Raw genomic sequence first — 14,089 nt, forward strand, 5'->3', positions numbered from 1 at the left:
CCAGTGGGCATGAGACAGGCTGAACGGCACATCTGTGGGGCCCGGACCTCAGCCGGCCCAGCTGCCTGCCTGTTGGCACCCGCTGCTCTGACCCCCAGGTCCTGGCTTACACGGAGCAGCTTGGCACCGTCCCCACACGGAAGGCACACTTGGTCTTCCTGGGGATACTGGCTGGCACCACGGAGCGTGCGAGGGGCCCAGTTACAATGGGCGTGCTCAGGAAACACACACACAGCCAGTCGTTCTGGCAACACGGGGACAGAAAGAAGGCGCAGGTTCTATGTCCCCCTGCCCCCCCTGCACCCCTCCGGGGTTTCCTGATCCTAGGTTCGGCAGACAGGGCTGTGGAGGCCAGAAAGCTGCCCTGGGCTCGCCACCTTTGAAGCAGGACAAGAACACAGGTCCTCTCGGGACTACACACCCTGGGCTGTCGGGGACCCGCCCTGTGAAATCCCAAGGCAAGAGGAGACGGCTTTCAGTGACCCCTGCCTCGGGGTCTTTACCCCTTGGTGAAGCCCCTCCCAGCATGGATTAGGGCTGGCCTGTGAGTCCTGATCCGAGGGCCCCCGGGGGGCAGTCCTCCACCCCAGGTGAGCCTTCAGAGAGGCCGCCCCGCGAGCAGCCCCGAGCCGGAGCCTCTAACGGAGTATCTCCCAGGCTGCTGACCCACAGGAACTGCCAGTGCTGAACAACGCGTACGGCGGCCAGTGCGTCTGGGAGCTGTCCGCTGTGCAGTGACACGCAACGGCCACACCGACATGGCAACGTACCTGGGTTTGTGGCAGGACTGTTCTTAGCAGCCGAGGGGAGCCTGCCCCAGAGAAGCTACGCCACTCCACTGAAGACACACAGCAGGCCAAGAGTTGAACTCTGATCTCTCTGACCCTGCAGCCCAGGCCCCCGCCCGCTCCATTCTGTGGCCCCAGGGGACTCAGGGCCACGAGCCAGGGTCCCACTCTCCCCTAATAGCCTTCAGAAGAGGGAAATTTCAATCCAATAATAGAAACCTGCAATAACTGTTATAATTAATTTATACAAAAGACATTATAAAATTACACTCTGTGCATTCCAATCCCGTCCATGAGGTACGCCCGCTCCCCAGTTAAGCTACGGGGCCTCATGAAGACAGACGGGGAAGAGGTATTTCAATATTTCTTATAATTTTATATTCTCTCTAATATCCCTCATGCTAATTTCATTATGCAACACAGTCGGCACGGTGATGTAATTATTGAAAAGTAATTTTGCAATAAATGGATTTAAATGTGTTGGAGTCCGTTGTAAATTCAATCTCATGGTGAGGGTGGCGGGTGCAGGCAGGAGGCGGCAAGGAGGCCGGGGCCTGGGTGGAATCGGAGAAGTTGTGTGTGGCCCCAGCTGGGAATCTCCTTACACCTGCTGGCGACAAGCAGAGGCCACGCCCCATCCCGCCCACGGCCAGGGCCCACCTGTGCTGGAGCTGCCCTCAGACTCTCCCTCGTGGCCCTCAGATGCCCTCTGTGGTCCCTGCCTGTGTCCCCTCCCAAGCAGCCTCACATGGCAGCCAATGGACACCAGGCCACATCCTCCATTCCCTGCTGGAGACCCCAGAATAAAATCCAGGCTTGCATCTCAGCCAGCCTCCTCACCCTCCCCTCCCCACCGGGAGCCCTCCACTTTGGTCCTCATGCCAACGGGCCCTTATGTCTGCTCCAGTCTTACCTGAGGGCCTTTGCACAGGCTACTCCCTCTGCCAGTGTTCACCTGGGGGTCTGTTCTTGATCACTGTCCACATTTCCAGAGCACCCACTGCCTGTCAGCACTGAGGGTACTCCCCAGCCAGTGAGAGCAAGCATTTTGTGCAGCAGATACATGACAATGGGTGAGGAGGCAGCAAGCTGGGGGCACCCTCGCTGGTTGGAGACAGCAGTGGCAAAGGCCTGGTCTGGGGAAGGAAGAAGGTAAAAGCAGTCCTTTGAGTTGGCCCCCTCCTCCTCCAGGGAGCCCTCCTTACTGACCCAGACCATGAGCAAGGGATTCTTAAGCAGAGAGGCTCACAGGGCCGTGGGGACAAGAAGTGAAGTCTGTCAGGGTGCACACAGGATCGCTGGGCCTCTGCACGGAGCCCCGGGCCACGCACAGGTCCTGCTGCCCTCTTTGTCTGCTCTCCCTGCCTACAAAATGGACTGAAAAGGGAGGCATGGCAGGTATACAGTAGGTACTCAGGAAAGGCCCCACTTTCCCTATGACAGGCAAGGGACAAACAATAGGTTCCGTTCCCTCCTCAGCCTGCACGGAACAGGCCTTCCAGAAACCGTTGGAAGGAGCTTCTCTCAGGCTGGACCGTGGGGGGCGCTGGCGGCTCCTTGAGTCCCTCCGTGGCCAGGGGCAGCCGCGCCATCCTCTCTGCACCTGCAGCGAGCTGTGGGCACCTGCTCCGGGGCCTCCCTGCCTCTGTGAGGGCAGAGGCAAGTGGGGTAGGGCCCCAGCGGCCTCTCCTCGTCACTTCTGGACCTCTCTGCCAGGGCTGGCACCACAGCCCTGCCTGTCACAGGCCAAGCCGAATCTGCAATTTGTTCTTGGACGATGTGTAAATTGGCACCTCATTGATTATTAATGAAGTGCTAATTGCTCTTTGCAACCAATTTTGATGCAAATGCAGCTGGGGCTGTCTGTATAGTTTTGCAGATTGGGATTTACCGTCCACCGTAGCTGGGCCTGGGGCACCAGACCGGTTCAGGGACACAGGGCACTTTACAGTTTGCAAAGTCCCACCACCCTGTCCCACACCAATGACGGTGGGCTGGGTGCCGCTGTAGCTCCCACGCTCGGGCAGGACATTCGCGCCAGGGCCCAGGGGGAAGGTGTGACGGGGCAGGAGGCTGGCGCTACCCTGGGCCGCTCCATCCTGGCTCCCGGGACCCAGGGGCTGACGCAGTGGAAACACGGGCCTTTGCGGAGACCCGGTGGTGGCGGTTGCCCAGGGTTGCACCAGGCGGTTGCCGAGCAACGGGGCCCAGGGCTGTCCCTGAGGTAAGGGCTGCTCTGGGGACTGGCTCCCTGGGTACCCAAGCACCATCCACAAAGACTGGAAGAGGAGAGAAGGCTCCTCGGGGTAGGGGGTGGGGTCATGCCTGGGATGACCACAGGCCCCGGGGGGCCCCCCAGCTCCCAGCCAGTGCCTGAGGTCCCAGCACCCGAGCCAGTATGACACCATTCACCCAGAGAGGGGCTGTCACTGTGATCCCCCACCCCACATGCAGGGAGCAGGTGTGAGAAGGCGTCCCTAGGGAGGGTCTGAGCACAGGCTGCGGGGATGGGCCTCTAGCAGGAGGCTGGAGGTTGGAATACAATTCTGGGGCTTTTGGGTCATTGAGGCAAGGCCACTGGGTCTGGGCTAGACCCCTGGGCAGTCCCTCTCCGACATGGGGGTTCGCTAAGGGTTTTGTGGTTCTGGTGGCATCACACACCTGCCCTGGCCACAGTCTGGAGCTATGGAACCTTGCGAGGAAATCCCCAGCTGGGTTTGCACCCTGGGTTCTCATCCACTGTGGGGAGGGGTCTGTACAGGCCCTGGTTCTGCACCTCCCAGCCAGACCCCTCCGTACCCCTGCCACAGATACCAACAAATAAGGCCTCTCAGCAGAATTTCCAAAGCCAACCACGCAGCTGAGCAGGGCAGCCTACCTGCAGAGTGTGGGGGTTGAGGGACAGGAAGGAGCCCCCTGGCCTGGCTCCTGGGGCGGGGGTGGTCATGGAGGGGCAGCTGGGATTGACCCACCCTGCTGGCTCTCCTGTCTGTGGCGTGTGCTGCTGGCGGCTGGGCTCTGTGGTCATGGAAGCTGATCTGCAACGTGGGGCCTGGGGGCGCTGGGGGCCCAGGGACTTGCCCTCCCTCACCCTCAGCGTCCTGCCAGCTCCCTGGCTCCCTCCACCTTGCCTGCCTGATTATGACCTCACCGCACCCAAGTCACCCCCACATTGACCTCCAGGTTAGCAAGGTCCACGAGCTAGTTAATGGGGTGGGGGCAACAAGACCAGGGGTGCTGTGGCTCCAGCCGTGGGTTTAGATGGGAATCACCTGCTTCTCCCCTGCTCCTTAGTGGTCTGGCATGTGGAGTCTCCTGCGGGAGCCTCAGTTTCCCTGTCTGCAAAGGGAGCAGAGCCGCTGGCAGAAGAGGAGGCAGTGGTGGTACTGCTGGCTCCTAGCAAGCTGGGAGGGTGCTGGTTATGGGCAGAGCGGGGGAGTTTGTGAATCAAGTGGAACCCCATCTTCTGTGCATTTAATTCACATGGCTCTGCTGCAAACATGGGTGGGGGGAGGGAGAGACAGAGACGGGAAAGGAGCCTGCGGCTTCCCACTGTCCCACTGGGCATCAGGTGCCGGTTATCTCCGCTCAGCTGTCCCTCAGAACCTTGCATATTTGTCACATAACCAGCCCTGACACGCCTGGCCTCCTTGGGCCTCTGCCGGAGGCGGAGGTCTGTTCGGACACTGGGGGCAGGGCAACTGATGGGCGCCCTGCACGGGGCTTGGGGGCTCGGAGACTTGACTGCGCGTGTTGCTCTGGCTACTGGGTTAACCGGGACGGCCGCAAGGCGGTCGGGGTCAGGGTGCACAGCAGCGCCATCAGCGAGCTCGGTCTAGTACTCAAAATACTCCAAATTAACACACAAAGTCCAGGATGAACAAAATACCAGGATGCCACAAAAAAGTCAGGAGCCAATTTTCTGATTTTTCTTTTAGCCACGAGCTGCAGTGTGGCCTGGGGTGCGTTGGGTTAGCCTCTAGCCTGTGGGTGTTAGGGGTCCAGCATTGGAGGCAGCCAGGGCCCCCCTACCCAGCTCAGCTGGCCGGGGTGCAGCACAGGCTCCGGCTTGGGCTCCTGGCCAGCAGCAGGCTACGGCCAGCTGAAAGGCCAGCGGGGACGGGGACGGTGATGGTGATGGGGCATTGGTGTGGGCGGGTGATGGCACAGAATGTCCTGCTGGGGGTGGGCGTGGGGCAGGACTGGGGAGATGAGCAGAGCTGAGGGCCTTTCTCGGCAGGGGCATCCCAAGTGGGGGGGCCCTCGGCTCTCCAGGCCTGCAGAGGGAGCTGGGGGATGCCTCCAGGGTGCCCTTCTGAGGAGGGGCGTCAAGCCAAGCCCCTGCCGTCAGCTCAGCAGAAGAGCCCGGAAGGACTCCCGCCTCCCCACCAGCGGCGTTTGCCTGACCTAGACGTCTGATACGCGGGATCCCGCAGTGATGTCAGGTTCCTTTCACTCCATGCTGAGCAGGTCTGTGGAGGGGGCTTTTTCCTTGCTGTGCCGTACTCCACTCCCGACGCGGGGCGTCTGGTCCTTCCCAGCTTCCAGCCCCCACGGACGTGCAGCCGAGCACACTCCCAACCACATCTCGGGGGCGCACGTCCTATGACTGCTCGTTGTCCCGAGAGCGTGTGTTCCACGTGGAGCGCTGGGCCCACGGTGCTGGGCCCCTGTGGTCTCAAGCTTCCTGGCTGGGTGCACGGATCCAGGAACCCCCACAGCAGGTCCTGGGTGGGGGTCCAGTGTGGTTCTCACATCACCCCCTGCTCCTGCATAACAGAGGCTTTCCTAACACTGCTCCCCGCCTGGTGAGCTCTCCATCTCCTGCATTTAAACCTCCCGGTTACTACTTTTATCAGAAACAATATTTTTATGGTAGCTGTGGGGGAGGCTGTGCAGGGGCGAGAAGAGGGGGAAACCAGGCTTGGGTTCAGAGGGAAGCTGCGCTGGTGGGTTGGGGGAGGCTGGTGGCCGCTCCACCACTTATGGCACATGCAGTGTGACCCCCAACTCCTCAGACCCCTGCCAAATCCTCAGGGTGGGCCTGCTCTGGGAGGTTGAGGCTTTTTTGGGGTCTTTGGGATACTCTGAACCTGGGGTCCATGCAGCCGGCCACTCCAGGGCCCTGGCCCCACCTCCGTGCACCTGCCCGCTCCCCAGGTGCACCTGGGACCTGCTGTCCTGAAGGCTCCGGGCACTGCTGGCTCCACAGGGGCCTTCAGTGGCCCTCAGCAAATTGTTGGGGGGCTGGTGGGACAGGACAAGAAGTGCTTTGGAGCTAGTCTTGGTCCAGAATGACAGCAAAGCAGGAAAGACCAAGGCCTTCAAACCTTCGTAGGTGTCTGTGGGGGTCCGTCTGTTGCCTTTTCTCACCCGGGGGTGGGGGGACTCCTCTCTTCCCGCCACACCTCTCCCTGCGCCTCCCTCCCACCAGCTGCCTCATGTCCCATCACCAGCCCCGTCTCCTGCCACAGGGTGGCTCCTGACAGGTGGGAAGGGGTGTCCTTGGGACTAAAATCTTGGGGTGCTAGGAAGGGGTGGTGACTTGGGGCCAAATGTGTTTTAAATATAATGCATACAAAAATGTAATAAATATTTAATTTTATTTTATTAAATACCAAATTGGTGATGGCTGACACTTTATTAAAGTGTCAAAGTGAGTGTTCGTACACTCTAATTACTTATTCTAACGAGGCAGGGAGGCCGGCGCGGCGGGCTGTCTGGGTGTGCGGGAGGTGCGTGGCGGCGAGGGGAGGGCGCCCCCCCGGTAAGTCACACCTATTAAACTATTATTTGCACCTAGAGGCATCTCATTAATACCTCGACTAGTGCCTTCGCGCCGCCTCTGCAGGCTGACCCCGAGCTCTGAGGGAAGAGGCGGCCCTCCGATTTCGCCCCCGGCGCAGCCTCCAGACCAGCAAAGCCTATAAAATTAATAAGGACTCTCCCACCTAATTGAATTCCTGACAAATGGGGAATCCTGCTGCTGCCGGCTAGGGGCATTCTGGGATTCTGGGATTCTGGGGCTGGTCCCAGACCCTGTGAGCTCCCCGCGGGGAGGGGAAGCCCCTAAAACACCTCTGGCCGGGTTTGAAGCGTCTCTGCCTCCACCCTGAGCCCACCTCTCAGGAGTGACTTGTCCCTCCACCCCCCAGACCCCTGGTCCCCTAGCTTTGTGCAAGCTCAGGGCATCACTGATGTCAGGTTCCTTCGGGCCATGTGGGCATGAGCAGGTCTCAGCACCACTCTGGGCCTCTTGGGGAAGCCACACCAAGGACTCCCACAGATGATGCAGGAATTAAGAGAGCAGGTGACAGGGACGATGAAGTGTCCACCCCCCGGCTTTAGCCTGAGCCCCCGATCCACTCAGATTCCTCCTTGGTCCAGCCCCGATCTTCCTCTGGCTCTGAGCCTCTGGGACATGGACCTCACTGCTCTCTCTCGGCTGCTGCCCCAGGACCAGCTGGGGGCACAGCACTGACTTCTTACTCACCATCCCGGCTCCACCCTGGGCACTGGTCATCATCTGAACTCGATGACCAGGTGCCACTGCCGGCAGGAAAGCCCACCTGCCATTTGTTGGTCTGTCATCTGTCCTATATCACCAATCACCCTATGATCCCTTATGCTGATTGTAAGCATAGCACATGCTCATTGTAGGAACTACAAGATACCAAAGTAGGGGCGCCTGGTAGTTGTCTAGATTTCAGCTCTGGCTGTGATCTCAGGTCATAAGATCGAACCTCATGTGGGGCTCCATACTCAGCGGGAATCTACTTAAGATCCTCTCTCTTCCTCTGCCCCCCACCCCAAGCTCTCTCTCAAATAAATAAATAAATAAATAAATAAATAAATAAATCTCTTTTTAAAACCCCCGCCAAAGGGATGCCTAGGTGGCTCAGTGGTTAAGCGTCTGCCTTCAGCTCAGGGCGTGATCCTGGAGTCCCGGGATTGAGTCCTATATCAGGCTCTGTGCAGGGAGCCTGCTTCTTACTCTGCCTATGTCTCTGCCTCTCTCTGTGTCTCTCATGAATAAATAAAATCTTAAAAAAAAATACCCCCGCCAAATACCAAAGTACGCAGGAGAGAATAACCCATGCCCCGTGATAGCTTTGATGACTCTGTCTGGACATCAGCGATGTGTGTACAGTGATGCTATCTCAGCACCAGGGCCACCCTGGCTGCCCGTGACTTTCCAGACCATGGAGGTAAGAAAGTCTGAGACCCAAGTGTGGTGGCTGAATAATGACCCTCCAAGGACCTGGGAGTAGAGTTCCCCATGTGGCAGAGAGGACTTTGCCATTGTGAGTGAGTCAAGGCTGTTGGGGTTATCGTAGGACTGGATGGGTGGGGAATCAGAAGGGTCCCTATGAGAGAGGGACAGGCAGGCAGAGAGGCAAGAGGACCAGGAGAGGCAGGGCCCCAAGCCACAGAATGCAGGTGGTCTGCAGAGGCTGGAAGAGGCCAGGAAAGCCTCCAGAAGCAACCGCCGGATCCAGTGTAGACTTCCGACCCCAGAACTATAAGGAAATTGTTGTGTTGTTTGGAGCTGACTAAGTGTGGGGTAATGCGTTCCAGCAGCCGTGGAGGACTGCCACACCGGCTGGGTCATAAAGGGGGCCGTGGTCAGGGAGTGGTTTCTGCGGAGGCCACAGCACTGGCGGGGAGCCGGTCGCCTGCCAATTGCCACTGCCTGCTCAGACATACATATTTACGTGCATCGTTTGGGGGCATTAAGCACACGCACACAGCTATGCCACCATCACCACTGTCCATCTCCAGAATGTTCCATCTTCCCACACTGAGGCTCTGTCCCCATCAAGCAAGAACACCTGTCTGCAGGTGACTACTGTGTCTGGGGCCCAGGGCCTGGGCCTTTCCATGTCCGTGATGCATGTCCACCAAATGCCAGCCTTCCAGGATGCCCGTTTGCTGCCCAATCGCCACGAGAACAGCCAGCGCGGTGATCTCCCCAACATGCGATCTGTCATTTTATTTTAGTTTATTTTTAAATATTTTATTTATTTGTTTATTTGACAGAGAGTGGGGAGAGGGGCAGAGGGAAAATCCTCAAGTAGACCCCTGCTGAGCGTGGGGCCTGAAGGACATGGGGCTTGATCCCACAGCCCCGAGGTCATGACCTGCTTCTCCCTCTGCCTGTGTCTGTGTGTGTCTCTCTCTCTGTGTCTCTCATGAATAAATAAATAAATAAATAAATAAATAAATAAATAAATAAAATCTAAAAAAAAAAAAATGACCCTGCTTTCAATTCTTTCAGGTGTATACTCGGGAGGGGAGCTGCTGGATGCTACAGTAACTGCATATTTAACTTTTGGGGAGCTGTTTTCCACAGTGGTGGCTGGTGGCATTTCTTACGTTCCCACCAGCACTGTTGCTTTCTGGGGTTTTAGTAGAAGCCATCCTAATGGGTGTGAGGTGGGATCTCACGGTTTTCAGGTGGTTTGGATCCTGGCTCCTGGTTGTGTCTTATCCTGTCGATGAGACTTAGAGTAAGATCTCTCAGAGCAAAAGGGGATCTTTTCCTTTCCCTCCTGGGCACCCAGTGAGACCAGAAGTGGCCACAAGCTCGAGCTGTGGCCAGTGTGATGCAGGCAGAAGTAATGCAAGCCTGCGGGCCTGGCCCATAGACTCTTCCCAGGGTGCTCCCCTTCCTTCCTTTCCTTCCTTTTTTTTCCCTTCCTTTCCTCCCTCCCTCCCTCCCTCCCTCCCTCCCTCCCTCCCTCCCTCCCTCCCTTCCTTCCTTCCTTCCTTCTCTCTCTCTCTGTTCTCGTGGGCCAACCAGGCAGATCCAGTGCATTCTGAGGCCCCCAGATGGAAGGAGCCCCGTGCTCTGGGTCACCACATGTGCCCCGACTGCCAAACACCTCCTGGGACTTTGCAGGAACAAGTCATAAACTTTGACTTTAAGTCACTGACAGTTTGCAGGGGCTTATTTGTCACAGCAGCCAGCATTATTTAACTAACGGATATACCAGATGTGATGGAATACAGTTCACGGGGTTCATGTAAAGACCTAGTGAGCTAACCTACGAACAGCTCTTCACTTCGTACATTCTTAGCCCTGGGTAAACGTTAGCTGTTGTTATAAGAGTGTGTGGCCTGTCCCTTCTTTCCCCAACGCCCCCAACACCATGCTTAGGAATTCTGCTCGGGGACAACAGATCCTTTGAACTTAGCATTCTTTGCATTGCTGGTAACAGAAAAGTTCAATTCAAACTGACTTAAGCAAAAAAAGGAATCTGTGATTTCACTGAAGTGAAAATTCGAGGGTCTAGTTTCAGGCATAGCTTGATCCAGAAGTTCATAGTCATTAAGACCCCGTCTCTGCCCATCTCTCAGTTCTGATGTTTTCTGTGTTGGCATCTCTCCCAGCCTCCATCGATGGCAAGATGGTTGCCATAGCACCAGGCCAGTCTGGTCACAGCGTCCCTAGGCCCATCGTATGGGCAAGGCAGAGTCTGGCCCATCCCAACCTGCCTGGTGCCTGGCACAGGGCTTTAAAACTCCTGAGCCTCAGTTTCCTTATTCGTGAAATGGGGAGGCCTGATGTCTGGCACACAGGAAATACAGAATCAATGCTTGTTCCCAGGATGCCTGGGTGGCTCAGTGGTTGAACATCTGCTTTTGGCTCAGGGCGTGATCCTGGGGTCCTGGAATCAAGTCCCACACTGGGCTCCCTGCATGGAGCCTGCTTCTCCCTCTGCTTGTGTCTCTGCCTCTCTCTCTGTGTCTCTCATGAATAAATAAATAAAATCTGTAAGAAACTTTTAAAATGCTTGTTCCCTATCTTCTGGCCCAGGCCTGGGATGTACTTTCTCCCTCAATGCCTCCTAGGTCCTAAAGAATGGCTCCAGCACCAAGAACAGTCCCTAACGCATAGTAGGTACTCGGCACATGTTTGTCAGATCAATGTCCAGAGGCCAGTGCTGGACACCATGGGGCAGGGGCTGATCAGGAGAAAGAATCCACTCAGAATAAGAATTTCTAACTCTTTCAGAGGCCCAGAGAGAAGATGGGCTGCTTGGGGGGAAGATAGTGGGCTCCCAGTCAGTGGGAGCATTCAAGCAGGGGGCAATGTCTCCTCCAGAGTCCTCTCTGTACCTCTGTGCCCAGAGCAGGTGTCGCTGGCTGGACCCCCATGACTGGGCTGGAGCTAAGTGAGCCCTGCATGGGACAAAAATATCCATACCTGTGCTCCCACATCCATGTCGGGGCTGAGAGGAAGGCTGGGCCCGCTGACCCTTCTGGGTTACATGGGGCACCACTGGCTGCAGTGGGCTGAGTCATGGGCCGGCTCACACAAAGACTGTGGAAATCAGGGGACACTCTTGGACATCATCCGCAAAACCTCCATCTCCTGATTCCTTTCCTCCCTTCTCTGTCTAGCCCATCTGCCCCTGTGTCTCAGGGTCCGTTTCCGGGACATCTCTGTCCCTGGGAGGAGGGGGAGGGAAGGGCAGGCAGTGGTGTCCCCTATTTCCCGTCCCTGAATCCCTGCTTGTGTGGGAAGGGCCTCTGCCATGAGGGTGTCAGGGAGCCCCCAGAGCCCTTCTTCCCCCATCCCGGAGCAGGTGACCTGGGGTGGGTCTGCACCTGGCCTGTGGGCTCATGAGCTCCCGCCCCCTCCATCCCCACATGCGCCTCCCCTTCCCCCTGCTGTGCCCTGCACACGGCTCCTGGGGCCCCCTGCACCCCCTGCAGCTCACAGAGAGGAGGCCTGCAGGGGCTCGGCCCCGCCCCCCTGTGACCCCTCTGGCTGGCCCGCGCCCCCGTAGGCGGCCTCAGTGTCCCGCCCGCTCAATGGGGCCGCGCACCTGGGGTCGGGGCCGTCCCGCGCGCCGCCGGCAGGGGGCGCCCCTCGCCGCTAGGAGGCCCCGCGAGGAATCGCAGAGAATTTGCTTCTTTTCATCACCCGCCCGCGTCCAGCTGCTCCTGTCAACACCTTCTTACAGCGTGTAATGCGCCGCCGACTGACAGCTGGAGCCGCCCCTCCGGCCGGGCCGCGCACCTGGGGCTGGGCCTACGCTGGGCTGGGGCTGGGGCTGGGGGGCCGCGGGGGCGGGGATGGAGGGGCAGGGGAGGGCCGGCGGGCCTCTGGGGGGGCCTGCGGGCGGTGGGGGAGCCCTGGCCCGGCTGGGGGCTGGGCTTTGGGGGGCTCCTGTCGGGGCTCCCTCCTGGCCGGGCTGGGGGCTGGGCTTTGGGGGGCTCCTGGCGGGCTCCCTCCTGGCCGGGCTGGGGGCTGGGCTTTGGGGGGCTCCTGGCGGGCTCCCTCCTGGCCCGGCTGGGGGCTGGGGGCTGGGCTTTGGGGGGCTCCTGGCGGGGCTCCTTCCTGGCCGGGCTGGGGGCTGGGGGCTGAGCTTTGGGGGGCTCCTGGCGGGCTCTCTCCTGACCGGGCTGGGGGCTGGGGGCAGGGCTTTGGGGGGCTCCTGGCGGGCTCCCTCCTGGCCGGGCTGGGGGCTGGGGCTTTCCTGGTGGGGCTCCCTCCTGGCGGGGCTGGGGCTTTGGGGGGTTCCTGGCAGCGGCAGCACTGTGGGGATTTGCCCCAGTGACAGAGGGTGCATGGGGTCAGCCCTGGGCTGGTGACCCCCAGCTCCACCGGCCTCCTGTCTTCCTGGGGTTCCCTCCCACAGGAAGTGGTACAATTCCATCTGCCACCTACTCCCATTTTCCCTCTGCCAGGATTTCTCACCTAGTTTGGTTTGATCCTTTCTGGAACCCAGGGGGCAGGCCAGGCATCCGCAAATAGACAGAAATCCACACTCAAACCAGGGCAGGGAAAGGGGCAAGAGAGCAGGCCTGGGGGTGGGGTGGGGGGCACCAGTGGCCACAGCCCTCCCCCAGCACCCCTACTGCTTGGCCGCGAACTTCTGCTGGAGCCTCCCAGGCCTAGCCTCAGTTTCCGGATCTGTGAAGTGGGGATGCCGCCTGCCTTGGGGAGGCTCCCACAGGTGCTGGTTTGGGCTAGGTGTTGGCACCTGGAGGTGGCCCAGAGATGGGGCCACAGTTGTGTCCTGCTTGCTGGGCCTCCTGCTGCGGGGTCAGGGCTGAGGGGAAACCAGCAGAGGTCTGACGGGGTGGTTGTGGCTCCAAGCAAGTAACAAACCCTCTCTGGGCCCCAGGAAGGAGCAGGTGGTGATAGATGGGGTCTGGGGCCCCAGCTTCCTTGTGCAGGTTGGCAAAGCTGCCTTCCTTCCCCTGGGGGCTCAGACTGAGGCCCAGGGGAGAGGAGGAATGAAAACAAACATCCTTGAATCCACACCCAGAGGTGGCTCCTCCCCTCCCCAGCCTCTCCCAGCTCCTGAATTCCTGCAGAGTGGATGGAGCCACTGGAAAATGGACAGGGCCCTCTGTTCCTCTGGGTGCTGAACCCAGTCTCCATGAGGCCAGAGTGTTGGCGGGGGGGTGGGGGGCATGCAAGGGCCAAACAAGGCCTCGGGCGAGCCTGGGCTGGGCACTGATGGCCCATGTGGATGTGTGCCCACTTGACAGGCTGGGCTAGTGCCCAGCTGCCACCGTGGGCAAGGCAGTGGCGGCTGAGGACCAGAGCCTGGCCTTCCAGGCCTCCTTCCCACACACCGTCCCACCCGAGGGCAAGAAGGGCCCTGCTGCTCCAGTGACCTTGCTGCACCAGGGAGCCCCTGCCCCTGCCATGATTTATGAGGGTTTCAACAGTGTTTGTGTCTTCTTGGAAAGCAATTTGGGGACGGGAGCTTTGATGGTGGGATCTGGCGTCTGGGAACCTCTCCTTGGAGAATGATCCAAAAACCATACATGGTCTCCAGCACAAAGATGTTCAGTGCAGTGTTTATAACCGCAAAGAATTGCACCCAACAGGAGGCCATGGGGATAGATGTTTCATGAGCTGATAACAGCCCCGGGGAAATGCAAATCCAGCGGTAAGGGAGGAGAGCGCAGCCCCATGGTATCGGCACAGCGTGCTCGGCGCCGTGGAAAACCCACGGACCAGCAGCCGCAGGTGCCGAGCGTGGCCAGGAAAGGCCCCGGCTGAGGACCGGAGGTGCGGACCGACCGTGTTGGCCGCTGTCCCCGAGGCTGCCTGGGGTTCCTTTCCCATCCTCTTTGCGCTATTAGTGTGTACCGTGTTGATCATAGGAGAAACCAACATCATTTCAACAGCAAATTATTTAAAGCCCCATTTGTATACTGAAGTATTTATGAGTGAAATGATATGGTGTCTGGGATTTGTTTTAAAACTCACTCCAGATGTATTCATGCATTACTTGTGCAATTAACAAGGAAGTTTAATAAAAAACCCGCCA

General features: G+C 58.7%; 1 long non-coding RNA gene across 3 annotated transcripts; it reads right to left on the reverse strand.

The window, feature by feature from the left end:
• Positions 1-1,042: 1,042 nt before the first annotated feature.
• On the reverse strand, positions 1,043-3,913 carry LOC100685554. 3 transcript variants are annotated; one of them, XR_005360341.1, is made up of 3 exons: positions 3,667-3,913; positions 1,702-1,924; positions 1,043-1,395 (listed from the first exon to the last, which is right to left on the reverse strand). It is a non-coding gene; the product is annotated as an uncharacterized LOC100685554 (long non-coding RNA). The 3 variants fall into 3 exon arrangements; XR_005360340.1 differs by having other exon boundaries at positions 1,043-1,398; XR_005360339.1 differs by having other exon boundaries at positions 1,054-1,342.
• Between the last annotated feature and the right edge of the window lie 10,176 nt (positions 3,914-14,089).

The sequence above is a fragment of the Canis lupus genome, chromosome 6 (genome assembly GCF_011100685.1).
Source record: "Canis lupus familiaris isolate Mischka breed German Shepherd chromosome 6, alternate assembly UU_Cfam_GSD_1.0, whole genome shotgun sequence".
NCBI classification, from domain to species: Eukaryota; Metazoa; Chordata; class Mammalia; order Carnivora; family Canidae; genus Canis; species Canis lupus.